The 22,720-nt window shown below is 50.1% G+C and overlaps 4 pseudogenes; all 4 read right to left on the bottom strand.

Moving 5' to 3' along the window:
* Window positions 1–3,931: 3,931 nt before the first annotated feature.
* LOC130335739 (5S ribosomal RNA) lies at window positions 3,932–4,051 on the bottom strand (annotated as a pseudogene).
* A 5,571-nt stretch (window positions 4,052–9,622) lies between these two features.
* LOC130352197 (5S ribosomal RNA) lies at window positions 9,623–9,742 on the bottom strand (annotated as a pseudogene).
* A 5,842-nt stretch (window positions 9,743–15,584) lies between these two features.
* On the bottom strand, window positions 15,585–15,704 carry LOC130316716 (5S ribosomal RNA; annotated as a pseudogene).
* Window positions 15,705–18,343: 2,639 nt separating this feature from the next.
* On the bottom strand, window positions 18,344–18,463 carry LOC130329218 (5S ribosomal RNA; annotated as a pseudogene).
* Between the last annotated feature and the right edge of the window lie 4,257 nt (window positions 18,464–22,720).

The following is a 22,720-nucleotide window of genomic DNA, read 5'->3' as shown; positions in this document are numbered from 1 at the left end:
GGTACTTACGAGGCCCGAAGCTGGGTAGCAGTCTGCGATCTGACGAGAACAGGCGCATTCAGCTTAGGATGGCCGTAGACATCTTCACACCCTGTTTACTGTGGATTTAAGCATCAATAAATCCTTTTCGGAATCGGAGCGGAAGGCGGCAACAGAGCAAAATGTCAACGACACTTGGGATTCCCAGCCAGTCTTCCATGCTGGTACTTACCAGGCCCTAAGCTGGGTAGCAGTCTGTGATCTGACGAGAGCAGGCGCGTTCAGCTTAGGATGGCTGTTGACAGCTTCTCGCTCTTTATACTGTGCATTTAAGCATCAATAAATCCTTTTCGGAATCGGAACGGAAGGCGGCAACAGAGCAAAATGTCAACGGCAGCCGGGATTCCCAGCCAGTGTCCCATGCCGGTACTTACCGGACCCTAAGATCTGTACCAGTTTGCGCTCTGACGAGAGCAGGCGCGTTCAGCTTAGGATGGCCTTTGACAGCTTCGTGTTTTTTATACTGTGCATTTAAGCATCAATAAATCCTTTTCGGAATCGGAACAGAAGGCGGCAACAGAGCAAAATGTCAACTGCACCCGGGATTCCCAGCCAGTCTCCCATGCCGGTACTTACTAGGCCCTAAGATGGGTAGCAATCTGCGATCTGACGAGAGCAGGCGCGTTCAGCTTAGGATGGCCGTTGACATCTTTATGCGTTGTATATTGTGGATTTAAGCATCAATAAATATTTTTATTAATCGGAGAGGAAGGCGGCAACAGAGCAAAATGTCAATGGCACCTTGGATTGCCAGCCAGTCTCCCATGCCGGTATCTGCCGGGCAGCAGTCTGCGATCTGAGGAGAGCAGGCACGTTCAGGCTTAGGATGGCCGTTGACAGCTTCACACTTTGTATACTGTGGATTTAAGCATCAATAAATAATTTTCGGAATCGGAGCAGAAACAGAGCAAAATGTCAACTGCACCCGGGATTCCCAGCCAGTCTCCCATGCTGGTACTTACCGGGCCCTAAGCTGGGTAGCAGTCTGCGATCTGACGAGAGCAGGCGCGTTCAGCTTAGGATGGCCATTGACATCTTCACGCCTTGTATATTGTGGATTTAAGCATCAATAAATATTTTTATTAATCGGAGAGGAAGGCGGCAACAGAGCAAAATGTCAATGGCACCTTGCATTGCCAGCCAGTCTCCCATGCCTGTATCTGCCGGGCAGCAGTCTGCGATCTGAGGAGAGCAGGCACGTTCAGGCTTAGGATGGCCATTGACAGCTTCACACGCTGTATATTGTGGATTTAAGCATCAATAAATCCTTTTCCGAATCGGAGCGGAAGGCGGCAACAGATTAAAATGTCAACTGCACCCGGGATTCCAGCCAGTCTCCCATGCTGGTACTTACCAGGCCCTGAGTTGGGTAGCAGTCTGCGATCTGACGAGAGCAGGCGCGTTCAGCCTAGGATGGCTGTTGACAGCTTCACACTTTGTATACTGTGGATTTAAGCATCAATAAATCCTTTTCCGAATCGGAGCGGAAGGCGGCAACAGATTAAAATGTCAACTGCACCCGGGATTCCCAGCCAGTCTCCCATGCTGGTACTTACCAGGCCCTAAGCTGGGTAGCAGTCTGCGATCTGACGAGAGCAGGCGCGTTCAGCTTAGGATGGCCTTTGACAGCTTCGTGTTTTTTATACTGTGCATTTAAGCATCAATAAATCCTTTTCGGAATCGGAACAGAAGGCGGCAACAGAGCAAAATGTCAACTGCACCCGGGATTCCCAGCCAGTCTCCCATGCCGGTACTTACTAGGCCCTAAGCTGGGCAGCAGTCTGCGATCTGACGAGAGCAGGCGCGTTCAGCTTAGGATGGCCATTGACATCTTTATGCGTTGTATATTGTGGATTTAAGCATCAATAAATATTTTTATTAATCGGAGAGGAAGGCGGCAACAGACCAAAATGTCAATGGCACCTTGGATTGCCAGCCAGTCTCCCATGCCGGTATCTGCCGGGCAGCAGTCTGCGATCTGAGGAGAGCAGGCACGTTCAGGCTTAGGATGGCCGTTGACAGCTTCACATTTTGTATACTGTGGATTTAAGCATCAATAAATAATTTTCGGAATCGGAGCAGAAACAGAGCAAAATGTCAACTGCACCCGGGATTCCCAGCCAGTCTCCCATGCCGTTACTTACCGGGCCCTAAGCTGCGTAGCAGTCTGCGATCTGACGAGAGCAGGCACGTTCAGCTTAGGATGGCCGTTGACATCTTCACGCCTTGTATACTGTGGATTTAAGCATCAATAAATCCTTTTCGGAATCGGAGCGGAAGGCGGCAACAGATTAAAATGTCAACTGCACCCGGGATTCCAGCCAGTCTCCCATGCTGGTACTTACCAGGCCCTGAGTTGGGTAGCAGTCTGCGATCTGACGAGAGCAGGCGCGTTCAGCTTAGAATGGCCGTTGACAGCTTAACGCCCTTTATACTGTGCATTTAAGCATCAATAAATCCTTTTCCGAATCGGAGCGGAACGGAAGGCGGCAACAGAGCAAAATGTCAACGGCAGCCGGGATTCCCAGCCAGTGTCCCATGCCGGTACTTACCGGGCCCTAAGATCTGTACCAGTCTGCGATCTGACGAGAGCAGGCGCGTTAAGCTTAGGATGGCCGTCGACAGCTTCACACCTTGTATACTGTGGATTTAAGCATCAATAAATATTTTTTTTTAATCGGAGAGGAAGGCGGCAACAGAGCAAAATGACAATAGCACCTTGGATTGCCAGCCAGCCTCCCATGCCCGTACTTGCCGGGCAGCAGTCTGCGATCTGACAAGAACAGGCGCATTCAGCTTAGGATAGCCGTAGACGGCTTCACACCCTGTATATTGTGGATTTAAGCATCAATAAATCCTTTTCGGAATCGGAGCAAAATGTCTACAGAGCTACAGAGCAAAATGTCAACAACACCTGAGATTCCCAGCCAGTCTCCCATGCTTGTACTTACCAGGCCCTAAGCTGGGTAAAAGTCTGCGATCTGACGAGAGCAGGCGCGTTAAGCTTAGGATGGCCGTCGACAGCTTCACACCTTGTATACTGTGGATTTAAGCATCAATAAATTATTTTCGGAATCGGAGCGGAAGGCAGCAATAGAGCAAAATGTCAACGGCAACCGGGATTCCCAGCCAGTCTCCCATGCCAGTACTTACCGGGCCCTAAGCTGGGTAGCAGTCTGCGATCTGACGAGAGTAGGCGCGTTCAGCTTAGGATGGCCGTTGACATCTTCACGCCTTGTATATTGTGGATTTAAGCATCAATAAATATTTTTATTAATAGGAGAGGAAGGCGGCAACATAGCAAAATGTCAATAGCACCTTGGATTGCCAGCCAGTCTCCCATGCCGGTATCTCCCGGGCAGCAGTCTGCGATCTGAGGAGAGCAGATCCGTTCAGCTTAGGATGGCCGTTGACAGCTTCACACCCTGTATATTGTGGATTTAAGCATCAATAAATCCTTTTCCGAATCGGAGCGGAAGGCGGCAACAGATTAAAATGTCAACTGCACCCGGGATTCCAGCCAGTCTCCCATGCTGGTACTTACCAGGCCCTAAGCTGGGTAGCAGTCTGCGATCTGACGAGAGCAGGCGCGTTCTGCTTAGGATGGCCGTTGACAGCTTCACACTTTGTATACTGTGGATTTAAGCATCAATAAATAATTTTCGGAATCGGAGCAGAAACAGAGCAAAATGTCAACTGCACCCGGGATTCCCAGCCAGACTCCCATGCTGGTACTTACCAGGCCCGAAGCTGGGTAGCAGTCTGCAATCTGACGAGAACAGGCACATTCAGCTTAGGATGGCCGTAGACATCTTCACACCCTGTATACTGTGGCTTTAAGCATCAATAAATCCTTTTCGGAATCGGAGCAGAAGGCGGCAACAGAGCAAAATGTCAACGACACCTGGGATTCCCAGTCAGTCTCCCATGCTGGTACTTACCAGGCCCTAAGCTGGGTAGCAGTCTGCAATCTGACGAGAGCAGGCGCGTTCAGCTTAGGATGGCCGTTGACAGCTTCTCGCCCTTTATACTGTGCATTTAAGCATCAAGAAATCCTTTTCGGAATCGGAACGGAAGGCGGCAACAGAGCAAAATGTCAACGGCAGCCAGGATTCCCAGCCAGTACTTACCGGGCCCCAAGATCTGTACTAGTCTGCGATCTGACGAGAGCAGGCACGTTCAGCTTAGGATGGCCATTGACAGCTTCATGCTTTTTATACTGTGCATTTAAGCATCAATAAATCCTTTTCGGAATCGGAACGGAAGGCGGCAACTGCACCCGGGATTCCCAGCCAGTCTCCCATGCCGGTATTTACTGGGCCCTAAGCTGCGTAGCAGTCTGCGATCTGACGAGAGCAGGCGTGTTCAGCTTAGGATGGCCGTTGACATCTTCACGCCTTGTATACTGTGGATTTAAGCATCAATAAATATTTTTTTTAATCGGAGAGGAAGGCGGCAACAGAGCAAAATGTCAATAGCACCTTGGATTGCCAGCCAGTCTCCCATGCCCGTACTTGCCGGCCAGCAGTCTGCGATCTGACGAGAGCAGGCGAATTCAGCTTAGGATGGCCGTTGACAGCTTCACACTTTGTATACTGTGCATTTAAACATCAATAAATCCTTTTCGGAATCGGAACGGAAGGCGGCAACAGAGCAAAATGTCAACGGCAGCCGGGATTCCCAGCCAGTGTCCCATGCCGGTACTTACCGGGCCCTAAGATCTGTACCAGTCTGCGATCTGACGAGAGCAGGCGCGTTAAGCTTAGGATGGCCGTCGACAGCTTCACACCTTGTATACTGTGGATTTAAGCATCAATAAATTATTTTTGGAATCGGAGCGGAAGGCAGCAATAGAGCAAAATGTCAACGGCAACCGGGATTCCCAGCCAGTCTCCCATGCCAGTACTTACCGGGCACTAAGCTGGGTAGCAGTCTGCGATCTGACGAGAGCAGGCGCGTTCAGCTTAGGATGGCCTTTGACAGCTTCATGCTTTTTATACTGTGCATTTAAGCATCAATAAATCCTTTTCGGAATCAGAACGGAAGGCGGCAACAGAGCAAAATGTCAACTGCATCCGGGATTCCCAGCCAGTCTCCCATGCCGGTACTTACTGGGCCCTAAGCTGGGTAGCAGTCTGCGATCTGACGAGAGCAGGCGCGTTCAGCTTAGGATGGCCGTAGACATCTTCACGCCTTGTATATTGTGGATTTAAGCATCAATAAATATTTTTATTATTCGGAGAAGAAGGCGGCAACAGAGCAAAATGTAAATGGCACCTTGGATTGCCAGCCAGTCTCCCATGCCGGTAACTGCCGGGCAGCAGTCTGCGATCTGACGAGAGCAGGCACGTTCAGCTTAGGATGGCCGTTGACATCTTTACGCCTTGTATATTGTGGATTTAAGCATCAATAAATATTTTTATTATTCGGAGAAGAAGGCGGCAACAGAGCAAAATGTCAATGGCACCTTGGATTGCCAGCCAGTCTCCCATGCCTGTATCTGCCGGGCAGCAGTCTGCGATCTGAGGAGAGCAGGCACGTTCAGGCTTACGATGGCCGTTGACAGCTTCACACCCTGTAAATTGTGGATTTAAGCATCAATAAATCCTTTTCTGAATCGGAGCGGAAGGCGGCAACAGATTAAAATGTCGACTGCACCCGGGATTCCCAGCCTGTCTCCCATGCTGGTACTTACCAGGCCCGAAGCTGGGTAGCAGTCTGCGATCTGATGAGAACAGGCGCATTCAGCTTAGGATAGCCGTAGACGGCTTCACACCCTGTATACTGTGGATTTAAGCATCAATAAATCATTTTCGGAATCGGAGCGGAAGGCGGCAACAGAGCAAAATGTCAACAACACCTGGGATTCCCAGCCAGTCTCCCATGCTAGTACTTTCCGCGCCCTAAGCTGGGTAGCAGTCTGCGATCTGACGAGAGCAGGCGTGTTCAGCTTAGAATGGCCATTGACAGCTTCACGCCCTTTATATTGTGGATTTAAGCATCAATAAATCCTTTTCCGAATCGGAGCGGAAGGCGTCAACAGATTAATATGTCAACTGCACCCGGGACTCCCAGCCAGTCTCCCATGCTGGTACTTACAAGGCCCAAAGCTGGGTATCATTCTGCGATCTGACGAGAGCAGGCGCGTTCAGCTTAGGATGGCCGTTGACAGCTTCACACTTTGTATATTGTGCATTTAAGCATCAATAAATCCTTTTCGGAACGGAACGGAAGGCGGCAACAGAGCAAAATGTCAACGGCAGCCGGGATTCCCAGCCAGTGTCCCATGCCGGTACTTACCGGGCCCTAAGATCTGTACCAGTCTGCGATCTGACGAGAGCAGGCGCGTTCAGCTTAGGATGGCCGTTGACAGCTTCACACTTTGTATACTGTGGATTTAAGCATCAATAAATAATTTTCGGAATCGGAGCAGAAACAGAGCAAAATGTCAACTGCACCCGGGATTCCCAGCCAGTCTCCCATGCTGGTACTTACCAGGCCCGAAGCTGGGTAGCAGTCTGGGATCTGACGAGAACAGGCGCATTCAGCTTAGGATGGCCGAAGACATCTTCACACATTGTATACTGTATATGGTGGATTTAAGCATCAATAAATCCTTTTCGGAATCGTAGCGGAAGGCGGCAACAGAGCAAAATGTCAACGACACCTGGGATTCCCAGCCAGTCTCCCATGCTGGTACTTACCGGGCCCTAAGCTGGGTAGCAGTCTGCAATCTGACGAGAGCAGGCGCGTTCAGCTTAGGATGGCGGTCGACAGCTTCACACCTTGTATACTGTGGATTTAAGCATCAATAAATTATTTTCGGAATCGGAGCGGAAGGCAGCAATAGAGCAAAATGTCAACGGCACCAGGGATTTCCAGCCAGTCTCCCATGCCAGTACTTACCGGGCCCTAAGCTGGGTAGCAGTCTGCGATCTGAAGAGAGCAGGCGCGTTCAGCTTAGGATGGCCATTGACAGCTTCATGCTTTTTATACTGTGCATTTAAGCATCAATAAATCCTTTTCGGAATCTGAGAGGAAGGCGGCAACAGAGCAAAATGTCAATAGTACCTTGGATTGCCAGCCAGTCTCCCATGCCTGTACTTGCCGGGCAGCAGTCTGCGATCTGACTAGAACAGGCGCATGCAGCTTAGGATAGCCGTAGACGGCTTCACACCCTGTATACTGTGGATTTAAGCATCAATAAATCCTTTTCCGAATCGGAGCGGAAGGCGGCAACAGATTAAAATGTCAACTGCACCCGGGATTCCCAGCCAGTCTCCCATGCTGGTACTTACCAGGCTTTAAGCTGGGTAGCAGTCTGCGATCTGACGAGAGCAGGCGCGTTCAGCTTAGGATGGCCGTTGACAGCTTCACACCCTGTATACTGTGGATTTAAGCATCAATAAATCCTTTTCGGAATCGGAACGGAAGGCGGCAACAGAGCAAAATGTCAACGGCAGCCGGGATTCCCAGCCAGTGTCCCATGCCGGTACTTACCGGACCCTAAGATCTGTACCAGTCTGCGCTCTGACGAGAGCAGGCGCGTTCAGCTTAGGATGGCCTTTGACAGCTTCGTGTTTTTTATACTGTGCATTTAAGCATCAATAAATCCTTTTCGGAATCGGAACAGAAGGCGGCAACAGAGCAAAATGTCAACTGCACCCGGGATTCCCAGCCAGTATCCCATGCCGGTACTTACTAGGCCCTAAGCTGGGTAGCAATCTGCGATCTGACGAGAGCAGGCGCGTTCAGCTTAGGATGGCCGTTGACATCTTTATGCGTTGTATATTGTGGATTTAAGCATCAATAAATATTTTTATTAATCGGAGAGGAAGGCGGCAACAGAGCAAAATGTCAATGGCACCTTGGATTGCCAGCCAGTCTCCCATGCCGGTATCTGCCGGGCAGCAGTCTGCGATCTGAGGAGAGCAGGCACGTTCAGGCTTAGGATGGCCGTTGACAGCTTCACACTTTGTATACTGTGGATTTAAGCATCAATAAATAATTTTCGGAATCGGAGCAGAAACAGAGCAAAATGTCAACTGCACCCGGGATTCCCAGCCAGTCTCCCATGCTGGTACTTACCGGGCCCTAAGCTGGGTAGCAGTCTGCGATCTGACGAGAGCAGGCGCGTTCAGCTTAGGATGGCCATTGACATCTTCACGCCTTGTATATTGTGGATTTAAGCATCAATAAATATTTTTATTAATCGGAGAGGAAGGCGGCAACAGAGCAAAATGTCAATGGCACCTTGGATTGCCAGCCAGTCTCCCATGCCTGTATCTGCCGGGCAGCAGTCTGCGATCTGAGGAGAGCAGGCACGTTCAGGCTTAGGATGGCCATTGACAGCTTCACACGCTGTATATTGTGGATTTAAGCATCAATAAATCCTTTTCCGAATCGGAGCGGAAGGCGGCAACAGATTAAAATGTCAACTGCACCCGGGATTCCAGCCAGTCTCCCATGCTGGTACTTACCAGGCCCTGAGTTGGGTAGCAGTCTGCGATCTGACGAGAACAGGCGCGTTCAGCTTAGTATGGCTGTAGACATCTTCACACCCTGTATACTGTGGATTTAAGCATCAATAAATCCTTTTCGGAATCGGAACGGAAGGCGGCAACAGAGCAAAATGTCAACGACACCTGGGATTCCCAGCCAGTCTCCCATGCTTTTACTTACCGGGCCCTAAGCTGGGTAGCAGTCTGCGATCTGACGAGAGCAGGCACGTTCAGCTTAGGATGGCCGTTGACAGCTTCTTGCCCTTTATACTGTGCATTTAAGCATCAATAAATCCTTTTCGGAATCGGAACGGAAGGCGGCAACAGAGCAAAATGTCAACGGCAGCCGGGCATTCATAGCCAGTGTCCCATGCCGGTACTTACCGGGCCCTAAGATCTGTACCAGTCTGCGATCTGACGAGAGCAGGCGCGTTAAGCTTAGGATGGCCGTCGACAGCTTCACACCTTGTATACTGTGGATTTAAGCATCAATAAATTCTTTTCGGAATCGGAGCAATAGAGCAAAATGTCAACAGCAACCGGGATTCCCAGCCAGCCTCCCATGCCCGTACTTACCGGGCCCTAAGCTGGGTAGCAGTCTGTGATCTGACGAGAGCAGGCGCGTTCAGCTTAGGATGGCCGTCGACAGCTTCACACCTTGTATACTGTGGATTTAAGCATCAATAAATCCTTTTCCGAATCGGAGCGGAAGGCGGCAACAGATTAAAATGTCAACTGCACCCGGGATTCCCAGCCAGTCTCCCATGCTGGTACTTACCAGGCCCTAAGCTGGGTAGCAGTCTGCGATCTGACGAGAGCAGGCGCGTTCATCTTAGGATGGCCATTGACAGCTTCATGCTTTTTATACTGTGCATTTTAGCATCAATAAATCCTTTTCGGAATCAGAGAGGAAGGCGGCAACAGAGCAAAATGTCAATAGCCGGGCACCAGTCTGCGATCTGACAAGAACAGGCACATTCAGCTTAGGATAGCCATAGACGGCTTCACACCCTGTATACTGTGGATTTAAGCATCAATAAATCCTTTTCGGAATCGAAGCGGAAGGCGGCTACAGAGCAAAATGTCAACAACACCTGGGATTCCCAGCCAGTCTCCCATGCTGGTACTTACCAGGCCCTAAGCTGGGTAGCAGTCTGCGATCTGACGAGAGCAGGCGCGTTCAGCTTAGGATGGCAGTTGACAGCTTCACAGCCTTTATACTGTGCATTTAAGCATCAATAAATCATTTTCCGAATCGGAGCGGAAGGCGGCAACAGAGCAAAATGTCAACTGCACTCGGGAATCCCAGCCAGTCTCCCATGTCGGTACTTACTGGGCCCTAAGCTGGGTAGCAGTCTGTGATCTGACGAGAGCAGGCGCGTTCAGCTTAGGATGGCTGTTGACATCTTTATGCCTTGTATATTGTGGATTTAAGCATCAATAAATCCTTTTCGGAATCGGAACGGAAGGCGGCAACAGAGCAAAATGTCAACGGCAGCCGGGATTCCCAGCCAGTGTCCCATGTCGGTACTTACCGGGCCCTAAGATCTGTACCAGTCTGCAATCTGACGAGAGCAGGCGCGTTCAGCTTAGGATGGCCGTTGACAGCTTCACGCCCTTTATACTGTGCATTTAAGCATCAATAAATCCTTTTCCGAATCGGAGCGGAAGGCGGCAACAGAGCAAAATGTCAACTGCACCCGGGATCCCCAGCCAGTCTCCCATGTCGGTACTTACTGGGCCCTAAGCTGGGTAGCAGTCTGCGATCTGACAAGAGCAGGCGCGTTCAGCTTAGGATGGCTGTTGACATCTTTACGCCTTGTATATTGTGGATTTAAGCATCAATAAATATTTTTATTAATCGGAGAAGAAGGCGGCAACAGAGCAAAATGTCAATGGCACCTTGGATTGCCAGCCAGTCTCCCATGCCGATATCTGCCGCGCAGCAGTCTGCGATCTGAGGAGAGCAGGCACGTTCAGGCTTAGGATGGCCGTTGACAGCTTCACACCCTGTATATTGTGGATTTAAGCATCAATAAATCCTTTTCCGAATCGGAGCGGAAGGCGGCAACAGATTAAAATGTCAACTGCACCCGGGATTCACGGCCAGTCTCCCATGCTGGTACTTACCAGGCCCTAGCAGTCTGCGATCTGACGAGAGCAGGCGCGTTCAGCTTAGGATGGCCGTTGACAGCTTCACACTTTGTATACTGTGGATTTAAGCATCAATAAATAATTTTCGGAATCGGAGCAGAAACAGAGCAAAATGTCAACTGTACTCGGGATTCCCAGCCAGTCTCCCATGCTGGTACTTACCAGGCCCGAAGCTGGGTAGCAGTCTGCGATCTGACGAGAACAGGCGCATTCAGCTTAGGATGGCTGTAGACATCTTCACACCCTGTATATTGTGGATTTAAGCATCAATAAATCCTTTTCGGAATCGGAACGGAAGGCGGCAACAGAGCAAAATGTCAACGACACCTGGGATTCCCAGCCAGTCTCCCATGCTTTTACTTACCGGGCCCTAAGCTGGGTAGCAGTCTGCGATCTGCCGAGAGCAGGCACGTTCAGCTTAGGATGGCCGTTGACAGCTTCTTGCCCTTTATACTGTGCATTTAAGCATCAATAAATCCTTTTCGGAATCGGAACGGAAGGCGGCAACAGAGCAAAATGTCAACGGCAGCCGGGCATTCATAGCCAGTGTCCCATGCCGGTACTTACCGGGCCCTAAGATCTGTACCAGTCTGCGATCTGACGAGAGCAGGCGCGTTAAGCTTAGGATGGCCGTCGACAGCTTCACACCTTGTATACTGTGGATTTAAGCATCAATAAATTATTTTCGGAATCGGAGCGGAAGGCAGCAATAGAGCAAAATGTCAACGGCACCCGGGATTAACAGCCAGTCTCCCATGCCAGTACTTACCGGGCCCTAAGCTGGGTAGCAGTCTGCGATCTGACGAGAGCAGGCGCGTTCAGCTTAGGATGCCCGTTGACATCTTCACGCCTTGTATATTGTGGATTTAAGCATCAATAAATATTTTTTTAATCGGAGAGGAAGGCGGCAACAGAGCAAAATGTCAATAGCACCTTGGATTGCCAGCTAGTCTCCCATGCCCGTACTTGCCGGGCAGCAGTCTGCGATCTGACAAGAACAGGCGCATTCAGCTTAGGATAGCCGTAGACGGCTTCACACCCTGTATACTGTGGATTTAAGCTTCAATAAATCCTTTTCGGAATCGGAGCAAATGTCTTCAGAGCTACAGAGCAAAATGTCAACAACACCTAAGATTCCCAGCCAGTCTCCCATGCTGGTACTTACGGAGCCCTAAGCTGGGTAGCAGTCTGCGATCTGATTAGAGCAGGCGCGTTCAGCTTAGGATGGCTGTTGACAGCTTCATGTCCTTTATACTGTGCATTTAAGCATCAATAAATCCTTTTCCGAATCGGAGCGGAAGGCGGCAACAGATTAAAATATCAACTGCACCCGGGATTCCCAGCCAGTCTCCCATGCTGGTACTTACCAGGCCCTAAGCTGGGTAGCAGTCTGCGATCTGACGAGAGCAGGCGGGTTCAGCTTAGGATGGCCGTTGACAGCTTCTCGCCCTTTATACTGTGCATTTAAGCATCAATAAATCCTTTTTGGAATCGGAACGGAAGGCGGCAACAGAGCAAAATGTCAACGGCAGCCGGGATTCCAAGCCAGTGTCCCATGCCGGTACTTACCGGGTCCTAAGATCTGTACCAGTCTGCGATCTGACGAGAGCAGGCGCTTTAAGCTTAGGATGGCCGTCGACAGCTTCACACCTTGTATACTGTGGATTTAAGCATCAATAAATTCTTTTCGGAATCGGAGCAATAGAGCAAAATGTCAACGGCAACCGGGATCCCCAGCCAGCCTCCCATGCCAGTACTTACCGGGCCCTAAGCTGGGTAGCAGTCTGTGATCTGACGAGAGCAGGCGCGTTCAGCTTAGGATGGCCATTGACAGCTTCATGCTTTTTATACTGTGCATTTAAGCATCAATAAATCCTTTTCGGAATCGGAACGGAAGGCGGCAACAGAGCAAAATGTCAACTGCACCCGGGATTCCCAGCCAGTCTCCCATGCCGGTACTTACTGGGCCCTAATCTGGGTAGCAGTCTGCGATCTGACGAGAGCAGGCGCGTTCAGCTTAGGATGGCCATTGACATCTTCACGCCTTGTATATTGTGGATTTAAGCATCAATAAATATTTTTATTAATCGGAGAGGAAGGCGGCAACAGAGCAAAATGTCAATGGCACCTTGGATTGCCAGCCAGTCTCCCATGCCTGTATCTGCCGGGCAGCAGTCTGCGATCTGAGGAGAGCAGGCACGTTCAGGCTTAGGATGGCCATTGACAGCTTCACACGCTGTATATTGTGGATTTAAGCATCAATAAATCCTTTTCCGAATCGGAGCGGAAGGCGGCAACAGATTAAAATGTCAACTGCACCCGGGATTCCCAACCTGTCTCCCATGCTGGTACTTACCAGGCCCTAAGCTGGGTAGCAGTCTGCGATCTGACGAGAGCAGGCGTGTTAAGCTTAGGATGGCCGTTGACAGCTTCACACTTTGTATACTGTGGATTTAAGCATCAATAAATAATTTTCGGAATCGGAGCAGAAACAGAGCAAAATATCAACTGCACCCGGGATTCCCAGCCAGTCTCCCATGTCGGTATTTACTGGGCCCTAAGCTGGGTAGCAGTCTGCGATCTGACGAGAGCAGGCGCGTTCAGCTTAGGATGGCTGTTGACATCTTTACGCCTTGTATATTGTGGATTTAAGCATCAATAAATATTTTTATTAATCGGAGAAGAAGGCGGCAACAGAGCAAAATGTCAATGGCACCTTGGATTGCCAGCCAGTCTCCCATGCCGGTATCTGCCGGGCAGCAGTCTGCAATCTGAGGAGAGCAGGCACGTTCAGGCTTAGGATGGCCGTTGACAGCTTCACACCCTGTATATTGTGGATTTAAGCATCAATAAATCCTTTTCCGAATCGGAGCGGAAGGCGGCAACAAATTAAAATGTCAACTGCACCCGGGATTCCCAGCCAGTCTCCCATGCTGGTACTTACCAGGCCCTAAGCTGGGTAGCAGTCTGCGATCTGACGAGAGCAGGCACGTTCAGCTTAGAATGGCCGTTGACAGCTTCACACTTTGTATACTGTGGATTTAAGCATCAATAAATAATTTTCGGAATCGGAGCAGAAACAGAGCAAAATGTGAACTGCACTTGGGATTCCCAGCCAGTTTCCCATGCTGGTACCTACTGGGCCCGAAGCTGGGTAGCAGTCTGCGATCTGACAAGAACAGGCGCATTCAGCTCAGGATGGCCGTAGACATCTTCACACCCTGTATACTGTGGATTTAAGCATCAATAAATCCTTTTCGGAATCGGAGCGGAAGGCGGCAACAGAGCAAAATGTCAACGACACTTGGGATTCCCAGCCAGTCTCCCATGCTGGTACTTACCAGGCCCTAAGCTGGGTAGCAGTCTGCGATCTGACGAGAGCAGGCGCGTTCAGCTTAGGATGGCTGTTGACAGCTTCTCGCCCTTTATACTGTGCATTTAAGCATCAATAAATCCTTTTCGGAATCGGAACGGAAGGCGGCAACAGAGCAAAATGTCAACGGCAGCCGGGATTCCCAGCCAGTGTACCATGCCGGTACTTACCGGGCCCTAAGATCTGTACCAGTCTGCGATCTGACGAGAGCAGGCGCGTTAAGCTTAGGATGGCCGTCGACAGCTTCACACCTTGTATACTGTGGATTTAAGCATCAATAAATTCTTATCGGAGCGGAAGGCAGCAATAGAGCAAAATGTTAACAGCACCCGGGATTCCCAGCCAATCTCCCATGCCAGTACTTACCAGGCCCTAAGCTGGGTAGCAGTCTGCGATTTGACAAGAGCAGGCGCATTCAGCTTAGGATGGCCATTGACAGCTTCATGCTTTTTATACTGTGCATTTAAGCATCAATAAATCCTTTTCGGAATCGGAACGGAAGGCGGCAACAGAGCAAATTGTCAACAGCACCCGGGATTCCCAGCCAGTCTCTCATGCCGGTATTTATCGGGCCCTAAGCTGGGTAGCAGTCTGCGATCTGACGAGAGCTGGCGCGTTCAGCTTAGGATGGCCGTTGACGGCTTCACGCCCTTTATACTGTGCATTTAAGCATCAATAAATCCTTTTCCGAATCGGAGCGGAAGGCGGCAACAAATTAAAATGTCAACGGCACCCAGGATTCCCAGCCAGTCTCCCAGGCTGGTACTTACCAGGCCCTAAGCTGGGTAGCAGTCTGCGATCTGACAAGAGCAGGCGCATTCAGCTTAGGATGGCCATTGACAGCTTCATGCTTTTTATACTGTGCATTTAAGCATCAATAAATCCTTTTCGGAATCGGAACGGTAGGCGGCAACAGAGCAAATTGTCAACTGCACCCGGGATTCCCAGCCAGTCTCCCATGCCGGTACTTACTGGGCCCTAAGCTGCGTAGCAGTCTGCGATCTGACGAGAACAGGTGCGTTCAGCTTAGGATGGCCGTTGACATCTTCACGCCTTGTATACTGTGGATTTAAGCATCAATAAATATTTTTTTAAATCGGAGAGGAAGGCGGCAACAGAGCAAAATTTCAATAGCACCTTGGATTGCCAGCCAGTCTCCCATGCCCGTACTTGCCGGGCAGCAGTCTGCGATCTGACAAGAACAGGCGCATTCAGCTTAGGATAGCCGTAGAATGCTTCACACCCTGTATACTGTGGATTTAAGCATCAATAAATCCTTTTCGGAATCGGAGCGGAAGGCGGCTACAGAGCAAAATGTCTACAACACCTGGGATTCCCAGCCAGTCTCCCATGCTGGTACTTACCGGGCCCTAAGCTGGGTAGCAGTCTGCGATCTGACGAGAGCTGGCGCGTTCAGCTTAGGATGGCCGTTGGCGGCTTCACGCCCTTTATACTGTGCATTTAAGCATCAATAAATCCTTTTCCGAATCGGAGCGGAAGGCGGCAACAGATTAAAATGTCAACGGCACCCGGGATTCCCAGCCAGTCTCCCATGCTGGTACTTACCAGGCCCTAAGCTGGGTATCAGTCTGCGATCTGACGAGAGCAGGCGCGTTCAGCTTAGGATGGCCGTTGACAGCTTCACATTTTGTATACTGTGCATTTAAGCATCAATAAATCCTTTTCGGAATCGGAACGGAACGCGGCAACAGAGCAAAATGTCAACGGCAGCCGGGATTCCCAGCCAGTGTCCCATGCCGGTACTTACCGGTCCCTAAGATCTGTACCAGTTTGCGATCTGACGAGAGCAGGCGCGTTAAACTTAGGATGGCCGTCGACAGCTTCACACCTTGTATACTGTGGATTTAAGCATCAATAAATTATTTTCGGAATCGGAACGGAAGGCGGCAACAGAGCAAAATGTCAACGGCAGCCTAGATTCCCAGCCAGTGTCCCATGCCGGTACTTACCGGGCCCTAAGATCTGTACCAGTCTGCGATCTGACGAGAGCAGGCGCGTTAAGCTTAGGATGGCCGTCGACAGCTTCACACCTTGTATACTGTGGATTTAAGCATCAATAAATTATTTTCGGAATCGGAGCGGAAGGCAGCAATAGAGCAAGATGTCAATGGCAATGGCAACCGGGATTCTCAGCCAGTCTCCCATGCCAGTACTTACCGGGCCCTAAGCTGGGTAGCAGTCTGCGATCTGACAAGAGCAGGCGCGTTCAGCTTAGGATGGCCTTTGACAGCTTCGTGTTTTTTATACTGTGCATTTAAGCATCAATAAATCCTTTTCGGAATCGGAACAGAAGGCGGCAACAGAGCAAAATGTCAACTGCACCCGGGATTCCCAGACAGTCTCCCCTGCCGGTACTTACTGGGCCCTAAGCTGCGTAGCAGTCTGCGATCTGACGAGAGCAGGCGCGTTCAGCTTAGGATGGCCGTTGACATCTTCACGCCTTGTATACTGTGGATTTAAGCATCAATAAATATTTTTTTTAATCGGAGAGGAAGGCGGCAACAGAGCAAAATGTCAATAGCACCTTGGATTGCCAGCCAGTCTCCCATGCCCGTACTTGCCGGGCAGCAGTCTGCGATCTGACAAGAACAGGCGCATTCAGCTTAGAATAGCCGTAGACGGCTTCACACCCTGTATACTGTGGATTTAAGCATCAATAAATCCTTTTCGAAATCGGAGCAAAATGTCTACAGAGCTACAGAGCAAAATGTCAACAACACCTGAGATTCCCAGCCAGTCTCCCATGCTGGTATTTACCAGGCCCTAAGCTGGGTAGCAGTCTGCGATCTGACGAGAGCAGGCGCGTTCAGCTTAGAATGGCCGTTGACAGCTTAACGCCCTTTATACTGTGCATTTAAGCATCAATAAATCCTTTTCCGAATCGGAGCGGAAGGCGGCAACAGAGCAAAATGTCAACGGCAGCCGGGATTCCCAGCCAGTGTCCAATGCCGGTACTTACCGGGCCCTAAGATCTGTACCAGTCTGCGATCTGACGAGAGCAGGCGCGTTAAGCTTAGGATGGCCGTCGACAGCTTCACACCTTGTATACTGTGGATTTAAGCATCAATAAATATTTTTTTTTAATCGGAGAGGAAGGCGGCAACAGAGCAAAATGACAATAGCACCTTGGATTGCCAGCCAGTCTCCCATGCCCGTACTTGCCGGGCAGCAGTGTGCGATCTGACAAGAACAGGCGCATTCAGCTTAGGATAGCCGTAGACGGCTTCACACCCTGTATATTGTGGATTTAAGCATCAATAAATCCTTTTCGGAATCGGAGCAAAATGTCTACAGAGCTACAGAGCAAAATGTCAACAACACCTGAGATTCCCAGCCAGTCTCCCATGCTGGTACTTACCAGGCCCTAAGCTGGGTAAAAGTCTGCGATCTGACGAGAGCAGGCGCGTTAAGCTTAGGATGGCCGTCGACAGCTTCACACCTTGTATACTGTGGATTTAAGCATCAATAAATTATTTTCGGAATCGGAGCGGAAGGCAGCAATAGAGCAAAATGTCAACGGCAACCGGGTTTCCCAGCCAGTCTCCCATGCCAGTACTTACCGGGCCCTAAGCTGGGTAGCAGTCTGCGATCTGACGAGAGTAGGCGCGTTCAGCTTAGGATGGCCGTTGACATCTTCACGCCTTGTATATTGTGGATTTAAGCATCAATAAATATTTTTATTAATCGGAGAGGAAGGCGGCAACATAGCAAAATGTCAATAGCACCTTGGATTGCCAGCCAGTCTCCCATGCCGGTATCTCCCGGGCAGCAGTCTGCGGTCTGAGGAGAGCAGACCCGTTCAGCTTAGGATGGCCGTTGACAGCTTCACACCCTGTATGAAGGCGGCAACAGATTAAAATGTCAACTGCACCCGGGATTCCAGCCAGTCTCCCATGCTGGTACTTACCAGGCCCTAAGCTGGGTAGCAGTCTGCGATCTGACGAGAGCAGGCGCGTTCAGCTTAGGATGGCCGTTGACAGCTTCACACTTTGTATACTGTGGATTTAAGCATCAATAAATAATTTTCGGAATCGGAGCAGAAACAGAGCAAAATGTCAACTGCACCCGGGATTCCCAGCCAGTCTCCCATGCTGGTACATACCAGGCCCGAAGCTGGGTAGCAGTTTGCGATCTGACGAGAACAGGCACATTCAGCTTAGGATGGCCGTAGACATCTTCACACCCTGTATACTGTGGATTTAAGCATCAATAAATCCTTTTCGGAATCGGAGCAGAAGGCGGCAACAGAGCAAAATGTCAACGACACCTGGGATTCCCAGTCAGTCTCCAATGCTGGTACTTACCGGGCCCTAAGCTGGGTAGCAGTCTGCGATCTGACGAGAGCAGGCGCGTTCAGCTTAGGATGGCCGTTGACAGCTTCTCGCACTTTATACTGTGCATTTAAGCATCAATAAATCCTTTTCGGAATCGGAACGGAAAGCGGCAACAGAGCAAAATGTCAACTGCATCCGGGATTCCCAGCCAGTCTCCCATGCCGGTACTTACTGGGCCCTAAGCTGGGTAGCAGTCTGCGATCTGACGAGAGCAGGCGCGTTCAGCTTAGGATGGCCGTTGACATCTTCACGCCTTGTATATTGTGGATTTAAGCATCAATAAATATTTTTATTAATCGGAGAGGAAGGCGGCAACAGAGCAAAATGTCAATGGCACCTTGGATTGCCAGCCAGTCTCCCATGCCGGTAACTACAGGGCAGCAGTCTGCGATCTGACGAGAGCAGGCGCATTCAGCTTAGGATGGCCGTTGACTGCTTCTCGCCCTTTATACTGTGCATTTAAGCATCAATAAATCCTTTTCGGAATCGGAACGGAAGGCGGCAACAGAGCAAAATGTCAACGGCAGCCGGGATTCCCAGCCAGTGTCCCATGCCGGTACTTACCGGGCCCTAAGATCTGTACCAGTCTGCGATCTGACGAGAGCAGGCGCGTTAAGCTTAGGATGGCCGTCGACAGCTTCACACCTTGTATACTGTTGATTTAAGCATCAATAAATTATTTTCGGATTCGGAGCGGAAGGCAGCAATAGAGCAAAATGTCAACGGCACCCGGGATTCCCAGCCAGTCTCCCATGCCAGTACTTACTGGGCCCTAAGTTGGGTAGCAGTCTGCGATCTGACGAGAGCAAGCACGTTTAGCTTAAGATGGCCATTGACATCTTTACGCCTTGTATATTGTGGATTTAAGCATCAATAAATATTTTTATTATTCGGAGAAGAAGGCGGCAACAGAGCAAAATGTCAATGGCACCTTGGATTGCCAGCCAGTCTCCCATCCCTGTATATTGTGGATTTGAGCATCAATAAATCCTTTTCTGAATCGGAGCGGAAGGCGGCAACAGATTAAAATGGCAACTGCACCCGGGATTCCCATCCAGTCTCCCATGCTGGTACTTACCAGGCCCTAAGCTGAGTAGCAGTCTGCGATCTGACGAGAGCAGGCGCGTTCAGCTTAGGATGGCCGTTGACAGCTTCACACTTTGTATACTGTGGATTTAAGCATCAATAAATAATTTTCGGAATCGGAGCAGAAACAGAGCAAAATGTCAACTGCACTCGGGATTCCCAGCCAGTCTCCCATGCTGGTACTTACCAGGCCTGAAGCTGGGTAGCAGTCTGCGATCTGACGAGAACAGGCGCATTCAGCTTAGGATGGCCGTAGACATCTTCACACCCTGTATACTGTGGATTTAAGCATCAATAAATCCTTTTCGGAATCGGAACGGAAGGCGGCAACAGAGCAAAATGTCAACGGCAGCCGGGATTCCCAGCCAGTGTCCCATGCCGGTACCTACCGGGCCCTAAGTACTGTACCAGTCTGCGATCTGACGACAGCAGGCGCGTTAAGCTTAGGATGGCCGTCGACAGCTTCACACCTTGTATACTGTGGATTTAAGCATCAATAAATCCTTTTCGGAAAAGGAGAGGAAGGCGGCAACAGAGCAAAATGTCAATAGCACCTTGGATTGCCAGCCAGTCTCCCATGCCTGTACTTGCCGGGCAGCAGTCTGCGATCTGACAAGAACAGGCACATTCAGCTTAGGATAGCCGTAGACGGCTTCACACCCTGTATACTGTGGATTTAAGCATCAATAAATCCTTTTCGGAAGGCGGCTACAGAGCAAAATGTCAACAACACCTGGGATTCCCAGCCAGTCTCCCATGCTGGTACTTACCGAGCCCTAAGCTGGGTAGCAGTCTGCAATCTGACGAGAGCAGGCGCGTTCAGCTTAGGATGGCCGTTGACAGCTTCACTCCCTTTATACTGTGCATTTAAGCATCAATAAATCCTTTTCGGAATCGGAACAGAAGGCGGCAACAGAGCAAAATGTCAACTGCACCCGGGATTCCCAGCCAGTCTCCCATGCCGGTACTTACTGGGCCCTAAGCTGGGTAGCAGTCTGCGATCTGATGAGAGCAGGCGCGTTCAGCTTAGGGTGGCCGTTGACATCTTTACGCCTTGTATATTGTGGATTTAAGCATCATTAAATATTTTTATTAACAGAGCAAAATGTCAATGGCACCTTGGATTGCCAGCCAGTCTCCCATGCCGGTATCTGCCGGGCAGCGGTCTGCGATCTGAGGAGAGCAGGCACGTTCAGGCTTAGGATGGCCGTTGACAGCTTCACACCCTGTATATTGTGGATTTAAGCATCAATAAATCCTTTTCCGAATTGGAGCGGAAGGCGGCAACAGATTAAAATGTCAAATGCACCCGGGATTCCCAGCCAGTCTCCCATGCTGCTACTTACCAGGCCCAAAGCTGTGTAGCAGTCTGCGATCTGACGAGAGCAGGCGCGTTCAGCTTAGGATGGCCGTTGACAGTTTCACACTTTGTATACTGTGGATTTAAGCATCAATAAATAATTTTCGGAATCGGAGCAGAAACAGAGCAAAATGTCAACTGCACCCGGGATTCCCAGCCAGTCTCCCATGCTGGTACTTACCAGGCCCGAAGCTGGGTAGCAGTCTGCGATCCGACGAGAACAGGCGCATTCAGCTTAGGATGGCCGTAGACATCTTCACACCCTGTATACTGTGGATTTAAGCATCAATAAATCCTTTTTGGAATCGGAGCAGAAGGCGGCAACAGAGCAAAATGTCAACGACACCTGGGATTCCCAGCCAGTCTCCCATGCCGGTACTTACCGGGCCCTAAGATCTGTACCAGTCTGCGATCTGACGAGAGAAGGCGCGTTAAGCTTAGGATTGCCGTCGACAGCTTCACACCTTGTATACTGTTGATTTAAGCATCAATAAATTATTTTCGGAATCGGAGCGGAAGGCAGCAATAGAGCAAAATGTCAACGGCACCCGGGATTCCCAGCCAGTCTCCCATGCCAGTACTTACCGGGCCCTAAGTTGGGTAGCAGTCTGCGGTCTGACGAGAGCAGGCACGTTCAGCTTAGGATGGCCATTGCCATCTTTATGCCTTGTATATTGTGGATTTAAGCATCAATAAATATTTTTATTATTCGGAGAAGAAGGCGGCAACAGAGCAAAATGTCAATGGCACCTTGGATTGCCAGCCAGTCTCCCATGCCAGTATCTGCCGGGCAGCAGTCTGAGATCAGAGGAGAGCAGGCACGTTCAGGCTTAGGATGGCCGTTGACAGCTTCACACCCTGAATATTGTGGATTTAAGCATCAATAAATCCTTTTCCGAATCGGAGCGGAAGGCGGCAACAGATTAAAATGGCAACTGCACCCGGGATTCCCATCCAGTCTCCCATGCTGGTACTTACCAGGCCGTAAGCTGGGTAGCAGTCTGCATTCTGACGAGAGCAGGCGCGTTCAGCTTAGGATGGCCGTTGACAGCTTCACACTTTGTATACTGTGGATTTAAGCATCAATAAATAATTTTCGGAATCGGAGCAGAAACAGAGCAAAATGTCAACTGCACTCGGGATTCCCAGCCAGTCTCCCATGCTGGTACTTACCAGGCCCTAAGCTGGGTAGCAGTCTGCGATCTGACGAGAGCAGGCGTGTTAAGCTTAGGATGGCCGTTGACAGCTTCACACTTTGTATACTGTGGATTTAAGCATCAATAAATAATTTTCGGAATCGGAGCAGAAACAGAGCAAAATGTCAACTGCACCCGGGATTCCCAGCCAGTCTCCCATGTCGGTACTTACTGGGCCCTAAGCTGGGTAGCAGTCTGCGATCTGACGAGAGCAGGCGCGTTCAGGTTAGGATGGCTGTTGACATCTTTACGCCTTGTATATTGTGGATTTAAGCAATAATAAATATTTTTATTAATCGGAGAGCAAGGCGGCAACAGAGCAAAATGTCAATGGCACCTTGGATTGCCAGCCAGTCTCCCATGCCGGTATCTGCCGGGCAGCGGTCTGCGATCTGAGGAGAGCAGGCACGTTCAGGCTTAGGATGGCCGTTGACAGCTTCACACCCTGTATATTGTGGATTTAAGCATCAATAAATCCTTTTCTGAATCGGAGCGGAAGGCGGCAACAGATTAAAATGGCAACTGCACCCGGGATTCCCATCCAGTCTCCCATGCTGGTACTTACCAGGCCCTAAGCTGGGTAGCAGTCTGCGATCTGACGAGAGCAGGCGCGTTCAGCTTAGGATGGCCGTTGACAGCTTCACACTTTGTATACT

This window comes from Hyla sarda, chromosome 1 (assembly GCF_029499605.1).
Source record: "Hyla sarda isolate aHylSar1 chromosome 1, aHylSar1.hap1, whole genome shotgun sequence".
NCBI classification, from domain to species: domain Eukaryota; kingdom Metazoa; phylum Chordata; class Amphibia; order Anura; family Hylidae; genus Hyla; species Hyla sarda.
This window is presented reverse-complemented; position numbering and strand designations above follow the sequence as displayed.